The sequence below is a fragment of the Saccopteryx leptura genome, chromosome 8 (genome assembly GCF_036850995.1).
Source record: "Saccopteryx leptura isolate mSacLep1 chromosome 8, mSacLep1_pri_phased_curated, whole genome shotgun sequence".
NCBI lineage: Eukaryota > Metazoa > Chordata > Mammalia > Chiroptera > Emballonuridae > Saccopteryx > Saccopteryx leptura.
The window spans coordinates 16,015,567-16,025,619 of NC_089510.1; the positions used below are offsets into that span (position 1 = coordinate 16,015,567).

The 10,053-nt window shown below is 38.0% G+C and overlaps 1 non-coding gene across 1 annotated transcript; it reads left to right on the plus strand.

Moving 5' to 3' along the window:
- The first annotated feature begins 222 nt into the window (after positions 1-222).
- Positions 223-298, plus strand: TRNAG-GCC (transfer RNA glycine (anticodon GCC)). The gene has a single exon. It is a non-coding gene; the product is annotated as a tRNA-Gly (tRNA).
- The last annotated feature ends 9,755 nt before the right edge of the window (positions 299-10,053 follow it).

A 10,053-nucleotide genomic window follows, 5' to 3' on the forward strand; every position in this document is an offset into this window, starting at 1 on the left:
CGTATATCCCACTACCAAACCTGGGAGCCATTGGAAACATCCTCGTTCAATCCTGACTTGCTTTTATTTATAGGAGTCTTGCTTTCGTGTATGAGAATGCCAGCCAAATTAATATTTACTTACACTGTCTTTATTTGGTTTGTTGGTTTAACTTCTCTAATTTTACAGTAGCTTTAGGGACGTGGCGGTCGGTGGAGGGAATCAGGTCAAAATGGCATCCGAGCCCTGGCCGGTTCGCTCAGTGGTAGAGCGTCGGCCTGCCGTGCAGGAGTCCCGGGTTCGATTCCCGGCCAGGGCACACAGGAGAAGCGCCCATCTGCTTCTCCACCCGTCCCCCTCTCCTTCCTCTCTGTCTCTCTCTTCCCCTCCCGCAGCCGAGGCTCCATTGGAGCAAAGATGGCCCGGGCGCTGGGGATGGCTCCTTGGCCTCTGCCCCAGGCGCTAGAGTGGCTCTGGTGGCGACAGAGCGATGCCCCGGAGGGGCAGAGCATCGCCCCCTGGTGGGCATGTCGGAGTCTGCCTCCCTGTTTCCAACTTGGGAAAAATACAAAAAAAAAAAAAAAAAGAAAGAAAGAAAATGGTGTCCGAGGTCACTGTGTCAGCCCCTAATTTCTGCTACTGAGCCATGACAGAGGCATAGTTTGTAAGTATTGTTTCTTAATATATAATGGTGGGTTTTTCTTTAGACATAATATCTCATGACATCAAAAAATTTTTTCGATTTCTTTTTTAAAGGGATTATGGAACAGTGACTCCCACCGGTTCCTCTGCTGGTCGGTGCTCACGGGGGAGCTTTCAGAATTAGCTAAGGTATTCTGTTGGTTTGTTTGCTTGTTTTTCAAAATAAATTTGTAAGTTGGTTTTTCAAAATCAGCATTTTCCCTTGAGGCTGCAGGTTAGGTAAATCTGTACCTTACACAACATAGAAGGCCCCTTTAAGGAAAAAATAATATAAATTTGCAAATATAAAACTTGATGTCTTATTTGGGTTTTTCAAAAGCAAATGAGGAGGAGACCATAGGTGTAATTTGCTTATGCAGGAAATGATAACAGAGCGTAACAGTGACAGAGTCGCCACTTGGAGGAATGGAAGTTCAACCGCACTTTGGGTCTTCAGGAAGATATAAATGTCATTCCCCAGAATGCATGTTGAGGGCAAAGGAACGGCAGCCCATGTCATTCCTATTCCACACTGGGTAAAGGTTGTTCCAGGGGTAGTAATTCTCCGGCATTTCTGGGCTTCCGTGTGCCGATGCATGTGAAATGGACTGTGAACACTCATGTAGCCAGAGAAAGTCCTCAGGAAAAATGGTTTTGAGGTGGCAACCGTGGGAATGTACACGAATTGCATGCACAGCAGAGTTGAGCTCCAGGGTAAGGTTCAGGGGAGAGAATACTGGAAGAATACTGACAGTTCCTCTACATTAAAAATAAAAGGCCCTGGCCGGTTGGCTCAGTGGTAGAGCATCGCTCGGCATGTGGAAGTCCCAGGTTCAATTCCCAGTCAGGGCACACAGCAGAAGCGCCCATCTGCTTCTTCACCTTTCTCCCTCTCCTTCCTCTCTGTCTCTCTCTTCCCCTCCTGCAGCCAAGGCTCCATTGGAGCAAAGCTGGCCTGGGAGCTGATGATGGCTCCATGGCCTCAGCCTCAGGTGCTAGAATGGCTCTGGTTGCAATGGAGCAATGTTCCACATGGGCAAAGCGTTGCCCCCTGGAGGGCATGCGGGGTGGATCCTGGTCAGGCTCATGCGGGAGTCTGTCAGACTGCCTCCCCCCTTTTAACTTCGGAAAAGTAAAAAATAAAATAAAATAAAATAACAGTGTTTATTTAATGATAAAATAAATTATGGCAAATCACAAAATCAAAAAGTTGACAATTATGGTCATTCCAATGCTACCTAACATAAGAGGAGGCATGACAGAGCTGAAGTCAGAGTGGAGTGTGATGATGGTCTTAAGCCATCTTATTATTATAATAATGTAATTGTTTATAATCACAAAAATAATGCCAGATCTTTCCCAATATCTCCCAAGGAATTGGCTTTTAATGAGGGTCCCTGAAACTTGGGTTTTAATATTTTCTCGGTAAATTACTTATGACTGTTATTACTGAATTTTTCTTATATTCTCATGTGTGTAGTCCAGAAATTAAGTTGAGCGCCACTGATCAAAATATTTATGAATAATAAAAGAACAAGAAAAATTAACAAAATACAGTAATTGAAAACATATCTCAATATATGCAAACATTTGAGATAATTGTTAGACTATTATTAATTACACCCTGTTTTTTCAACCATAGTACTATTGAAACTATGGGCTGGATAATTATTTGTTGGGTGGAGAGGTTATACTGTGCATTTTAGGAAGTTTAACACATCCTTATCTTCTACCATTAAATACAGTATATCTGTCCCACTTGAAATAAACAAAAATGTTTCCACATATTGCCAGATGTTTCAGGACCAAATAATTCTCAGATGAAAACCAGTTTTTTAGTGGACAGGAAATGTTACAAACTAGTAATCTGAAAATTAAAAAAAAAAATGTTTGAAGTCTGTTTCCTCAGTTAATTTGTCCATATATCTTAAATCTAGTTCTGTTTTCACTGTACAGCTAAAATAATCTTCTTATTCTTTTTTTTAATTCACACAAAAATGTCATTTAGTTATTGTGTGAATGAGAAAATGTCCTTAATGACTGAACCATAAAATATTGCTGAAGATTATACTGCTAACTTAAAGAGCTACCTAGTTACCCCAGATTAGTTGACATTCCAGATAGGTAATAATATCCCTTGCTTTTAAACAATTCTAGGGTAAAAAGAAAATATTCTGTTATTTAATTTTTATATAAAAATATTGATAAAATATAAAATTAAACCTTTTTATACAAGAAATTTTTATGATCTATGGTACCTGTACAAAAAGTGTTTAACATAAGGTATTCACTGGTAAAGAATAACCATATTCTTTTTTTTATACATTTTTATTCATCTTAATGGGGTGACATCAATAAATCAGGGTACATATGTTCAAAGAAAACATGTCCAGGTTATCTTGTCATTCAATTATGTTGCATACCCATTACCCAGAGTCATATTGTCCTCCGTCACCTTCTATCTAGTTTTCTTTGTGCCCCTCCCCCTCCCCTTCCCCCTCTCCCTCCCTTCCCCCCCCACAACCACCACACTCTTGCCCATGTCTCTTAGTCTTGTTTTTATGTCTCACCTATGTATGGAATCATGCAGTTCTTGGTTTTTTTCTGATTTATTTATTTCACTCCGTATAATATTATCAAGATCCAACCATTTTGTTGTAAATGATCCGATGTCATCATTTCTTATGGCTGAGTAGTATTCCATAGTGTATATGTGCCACATCTTCTTTATCCAGTCATCTATTGAAGGGCTTTTTGGTTGTTTCCATGTCTTGGCCTCTGTTTTCAATGCTGCAATGAACATGGGGCTACATGTGTCTTTACTTATCAATGTCTCTGAGTTTTGGGATATATACCTAGTAGAGAGATTGCTGGGTCATAATGTACTTCTATTTTCAGCTTTTTGAGGAACCACCATACTTTCTTCCATAATGGTTGTACTACTTTACATTCCCACCAACAGTGAATGAGGGTTCCTTTTTCTCCACAGCTCTCCAACATTTGCTATTACCTGTCTTGTTGATAATAGCTAATCTAACAGGTGTGAGGTGGTATCTCATTTTAGTTTTGATTTGCATTTCTCTAATAACTAATGAAGATGAACATCTTTTCATATATCTGTTGGCCATTTGTATTTCTTCCTGGAAGAAGTGTCTGTTCATGTCCTCTTCCCATTTTTTTTATTGGATTGTTTGTTTGTTGTTGAATTTTATGAGTTCTTTGTAAATTTTGGATATTAGGCCCTTATCTGAGCTGTTGTTTGAAAATATCATTTCCCATTTAGTTGGCTGTCTGTTTATTTTGTTGTCAGTTTCTCTTGCTGAGCAAAAACTTCTTAGTTTGATGTAGTCCCATTCATTTATCTTTGCCTTCACTTCTCTTGCCGTTGGAGTCAAATTCATAAAATGCTCTTTAAAACCAAGGTCCATGAGTTTAGTACCTATGTCTTCTTCTATGTACTTTATTGTTTCAGGTCTTATATTTAGGTCTTTGATCCATTTTGAATTAATTTTAGTACAAGGGGACAAACTGTAGTTGAGTTTCATTCTTTTGCATGTGGCTTTCCAGTTTTCCCAGCACCATTTGTTGAAGAGGCTTTCTTTTCTCCATTGTGTGTTGTTGGCCCCTTTATCGAAAATTATTTGACCATATATATGTGGTTTTATTTCTGGACTTTCTATTCTGTTCCATTGGTCTGAGTGTCTATTTTTCTGCCAATACCATGCTGTTTTGATTGTCGTGTCTCTATAATATAGTTTGAAGTCAGGTATTGTAATGCCCCCAGCTTAATTCTTTTTCCTTAGGATTGCTTTGGCTATTCAGGGTTTTTTATCGTTCCATATAAATCTGATGAATTTTTTGTTCCATTTCTTTAAAAACTGTCATTGGAATTTTGATGGGAATAGCATTGAATTTGTATATTGCTTTGGTAATATGGCCATTTTGATTATATTTATTCTTCCTATCCAAGAACAAGGAATACTTTTCCATTTCATTGTATCTTTTTTGATTTCCCTTAACATCGTTTTCTTAAAAAGCAAAATAATATGGGAAAAATCTATTCAATTCAAATATCCAAGTACCATATACTATAAAACTTTGCCAAGCTCATACAGATGAACAAGTATAAGCAAGATAAACTTTTTGCTCACAAAAATTGAAAACAAATAAAAGAAGTAATACATGTTAATGGATAATTGCTATATAATTGCAAACAATGACTGTAACAAAGCAGTGCCAAATAATGTTATTTCTCCCAAATCTTATTGTATGAATGAGTAATCCTAGGAGGTGTGAAGAGGCTTAAACACACACACACACACACACACACACACACACACACACACGAATTTTCTTGGTTAAATAATTTTGGGAACTACTGGTTGCTATACTTTTAGAGACATCTACATTTTTATATCACAGCTTATGGAAGATTTGTCAGAAAAAATACTCTCAGAGTTTACCTGACCCAACATTTTACAAACTAATTTGTTCAAAAAACCCCAATTATTTTACAAAAAGATTAAATTTGGTGCAGCATCAAATCGGAAAAGTTTTATGAGAGATCTTAATTTCCATTGAAAGACAAGAACAAGCATAATGAAATGCAATTTGCATAGGTACTAGAGGATGGGAATATTTTTCCCTTAGAGGAATGTGGATAGAGACCTCAGAGATATGAAAAATAACAAAATCTTAAAATGCAGGTGATATCAGAATGCAGCCTGCCTAACATATAAATGCACAGGAAAGGCTGATCTAGCAAAGGTAAAATCTCAGCAGTGTAGGGCAGGGGCTTCTGAAATTCTGGGCTGAAGTCAGTGAATTCCTGAGTAAGGTATATGGACTTGATTCTGTAGGCTCTGTAGCAACACTGATGCTCTGTGAGTAGTACCTACAATGACAGCAGTAATTTAAAATCAGAGAATGGGAAAATTAAAACAGAAGAAATTAAAGTAAAAAGTAAGTTACTGAGTCCAAGAGAGAAACAACATTTATTCTACCACCATATCTTGGGCAATGTGAGCAAGTGAACAGCCCCAGAATCCAAAGAGAGATAGTTAATCATTTCCTCCTCTCTACAGCCTCTTATCTTTTAATCTTAGTAAAGTATTTCTTAAACATTCTTTTAAAGGATTTATTTAAAGTCCCTCTCCTCTCCTGGCCTGGATGTTTATTCATGTTGTTACTATTTCTAATCTAATTTTTTGTCTTTAATTTTGAATGTAATGTTTTATTATACAATTCATGTTGTATTATTATGACCTAATTAATATTTATTAAATAAATGGATGAATCCATTTTAACAATTTCTACACAATAAATTTTAGAAACATCCTCATTTCCTCCTTAATTGTTGGAAACTATTGGGATAAAATTGAATTATATGAACACAAATTAGGTATCTTTATATGCATTGTCCAATATCTAATGAAGAAATGCAATAAACCAGGGGACCCCAAACTACGGCCCGCGGGCTGCATGCGGCCCCTGAGGCCATTTATCCGGCCCCGGCCGCACTTCCGGAGGGGTACCTCTTTCATTGGTGGTCAGTGAGAGGAGCATAGTTCCCATTGAAATACTGGTCGGTTTGTTGATTTAAATTTACTTGTTCTTTATTTTAAATATTGTATTTGTTCTCGTTTTGTTTTTTTACTTTAAAATAAAATATGTGCAGTGTGCATAGGGATTTGTTCATAGTTTTTTTTATAGTCCATCCCTCCAACAGTCTGAGGGACAGTGAACTGGCCCCCTGTGTAAAAAGTTTGGGGACCCCTGCAATAAACCAAGAGCAAGATGGAATTTTTTCCAACTTTAAGTGGGAGATCAAGGGAACAAAAAGAATGCTCTCAACTCCTCCTGTTCCATAGGCATCTGGGAGAGAGGCTTTTCTCCCTTCCATGGCTTCAATTAAAACAGGTTTTTACCATGGAGAACCAAAATAGATGATGCAAACTGATAAGTACCTATTTCTTTTCTGAGGATAATGTTGGAAGAGTCATCAAGTGGTTTCCGTTTATCAGGGGTGCAATCTAGCCAGTACAGGGTGGCGGTGCAAACAGCTCAATCTTTCCAGCAATTTAATTGAATGCCATTGGGTATTGTTTCCGTGGAACATTTCCCATAAGAAAAAGATTCTTTTCTGTGACCTCCAATGCAGGGAAAACTATTTGGCTCAATGTTATCTGTTCCAGAAAAACAGATCCAAAGAGAAATTACAAAAGAAATGTAATAGCATTTTTACTTTTTTTCTGCTGGAGGGGTTTACAGTGTGACTGCTTTAAAACTTACTATTTTGCAAAAGCCAATTTTCTTCAAGAGGCCGTTGGCACTCAAATCAACAACACAATAAACTTGCCAGGATCAGGCTATGTGTTGAATAATGGGGAAAAAAAAATTCTCTGCGATTGTAAACAGCAGAATGATTGGCTTTGTGATATTATTTATTTATTTTACTACATAATACATGTTACAAATTGAGATAAAATGGGAGTTTCAGGTAAAGGTCAATGCTTACTTCACAATTTGGTGAACCCAAAAGTAGGTGCTCCATTGTATTTTCAGAATAGATCGTATCAGAAGGGTGACTGCTCAGACATCTGCGCCTGACAGCCTAGATTCAAATCTCAGCTCTGCAATTTACTAGCTGTATAAAATCATGTAGCTTTTCTGTGCCTCATCCCTTTCCTGTAAGATAACAATGATGTGTGTATATCTATATATACATACATATAATATGGCACATTCATTGTGCATGAGTGTGTGTGTGTGTATATGCTGATAGGTCAAATCCTAATCATATCTTCAGAAACCGGTAAATATCCATCAAATTGACCCACAGAACCACTGGAACCACTGAAGTTTGGCTATAATTGGACAATGGCAAACGGAATTGAGCTGGTTGTCACCCATCATCTAGAAAGCACTATTCTGAGAGAAGGGCCATAATGAAACTTAGAACTTCAGTCATTGGTGTCAACTCAACCCTTCATGTAATAATTCTCCTAAGAATAACCAAGGGGTAGCCAACCTTTTTATACCTACCGCCCACTTTTGTATCTCTGTTAGTAGTAAAATTTTTAACCACCCACTGGTTCCTCAGTAATGGTGATTTATAAAGTAGGGAAGTAACTTTACTTTATAAAATTTATAAAGCAGAGTTACAGCAAATTAAAGCATATAGTAATAATTACTTACCAAGTACTTTATGTCGGACTTTTGCCAAGTTTGGCAGAATATATCTTTATAAAACAACTTACTATAGTTAAATCTATCTTTTTATTTATACTTTGGCTGCTCCACTACCACCCACCATGAAAGCTGGAGCGCCCCCTAGCGGGCAGTAGGGACCAGGTTGACTACCACTGAAGTAGTATTTTCCTTTCCTCAGTGACAAGTCACCTGACCTATATACCCCTCCATGGCTGTCACACTTACCAATCACCTCATTCTTGAACTAGTGCCCTACTTTACCTAAAATAACTAATTATTAAGGTTTGATGAAACTGGGCTTCATCTTTTGTTTTTCCTCAATTCCTGAATCATGACTATCTCTTCTTTTCACTCTGTTATCTGACTTTTATCTCCTCACAGTCGCCTTCCCAATAATTTGCTCCCAGATCTGGTTTAAGTTTCTTAGTCCTGCTTCTTTCATTGACATCATTGTGTTCACCTGTTCATGGTTCTAGTCCAAATAAACATTGCCAGATGGAGCATATCATATAACAACACAGCGAAGTACCCACTTTTCCCTCTTCAAAGTCTCTAATTATTCTCCTCTACTGCTGAACATAGTAGCGTTCCTCTGTAGTATCAATAAATGCTTACTTCTTAAGTTCCCAAGCCACTCATACACCTGTGGTTACATGTGATTTTATAAAAGATACGCTCTCTTATGTTCTTGTTTTCTCACTCTCATCCTCTAAATTGATCTTTAAAATTATCACAATGATCTACATATTTTTTTTTGTTCTAGCTGCAAATTCAGAATACTCTGAGGCATTAGACAAATACATGACATTTAATTCTAACTGAACGCTATTTCCTACTTCAATATTTAACTACTGGGAAGTTTCACTTCACTATAACTTTCCAAGTCTTTGTAGATGGTGTCATAGTCACACAATGTACAGATATCTTCCTTTTGAATGAACTCTTTATCATTGTGAAATGTCCTTCTTTAGAATATAGGGCAGGGCTCTATATTGGCAAGACTTCATCAATTTCTGGCATACTCTGGCCCTAAGGCATTAGCTTCTTTCAGGGTCTTTTAATAAATTTCCTTACAGTTGACCTACAATATTGTAATGGTTCCGGGTTACAATATAGTGATTAAACAGTTGCATATCTTACTATGTGATTATCCCATAAGTCTGTATCCACGTACATTGAGATCTTCTATGTCTCTATCATCTCATCACTGCAAGACTGAGGGATATTCAGTCTTGTCCTTCGGAGGTTTTTAGTTCAGTTCTTTAATATTTTACCCCCCCCCTACACACACAGATTCAAAATTTGGTAAATGCCTTGAGGTAAAGAATAGGTATGTATTTGAGGTTTCTATTACTCCACTTTAGCCCTATACGGCGGCTAAAAATGCCTTCTCATTTTCTGTTCCTTGGCTTTATTTTTTGACCGGAAACATTCTTGGGTCTTCAAACCCTAAATAGCCTAAAAATAAATATGCACAGAAGAATATTAACTCTAACCCCCCAGTGTGACCTTACTCATCCCTTTAATGCTATCTTATCTAGCCTTTCTTGTTCTCCTGGTCCCTCCTCCAGTGGGTGGACCTTTTTGGTCCTAACCACGGAGACGATGAATCACGCCATTCGCCCTTTCAGATTCAGGAAATGTCTGCTACAGAAGCTAACCGTACATTCAAGATCCTCAAGTCTCACTTGAGCTATCGACACCGCCACTAAATCTGCCCATGATTTAGCTCTTGACTCAGCGGAACACCTCGGCCGGGGCTGTGCTCATGTCTGCAGCCCGTGCCCAGCACCAGCAAACGCTTACAGGGAGAAATGGCACCTACCCACCGTCAGCTCACATTGGAACAATTCTTCCTTCTCCAGGGTTTCTGTTCATTGTAGTCCTTCCGATGATGCGCCTGCTGCTCTTGGACACTTTGAAAATACAGTTTGGGGAATTTATTCAGGCTTCTCTAGTAGTTGTCAGAGGAAGCATTTTTCTGCCAAGACTAACTACACCTAACTCAAAAGCAAGAGCTTTATGTTGTTTTGATGTTCCATTTGTCCCTCTTGTCCTCTAGCTTTCTTCCCTGTAGGTTGAAATTTCTATCTGATCCCACTGAATACGATCTCTAGTACCCATCAAACCTATTTTCTTTCTGGCAAGGCTCGCCCTCATTTTTTTCTTTCTCAAATATTG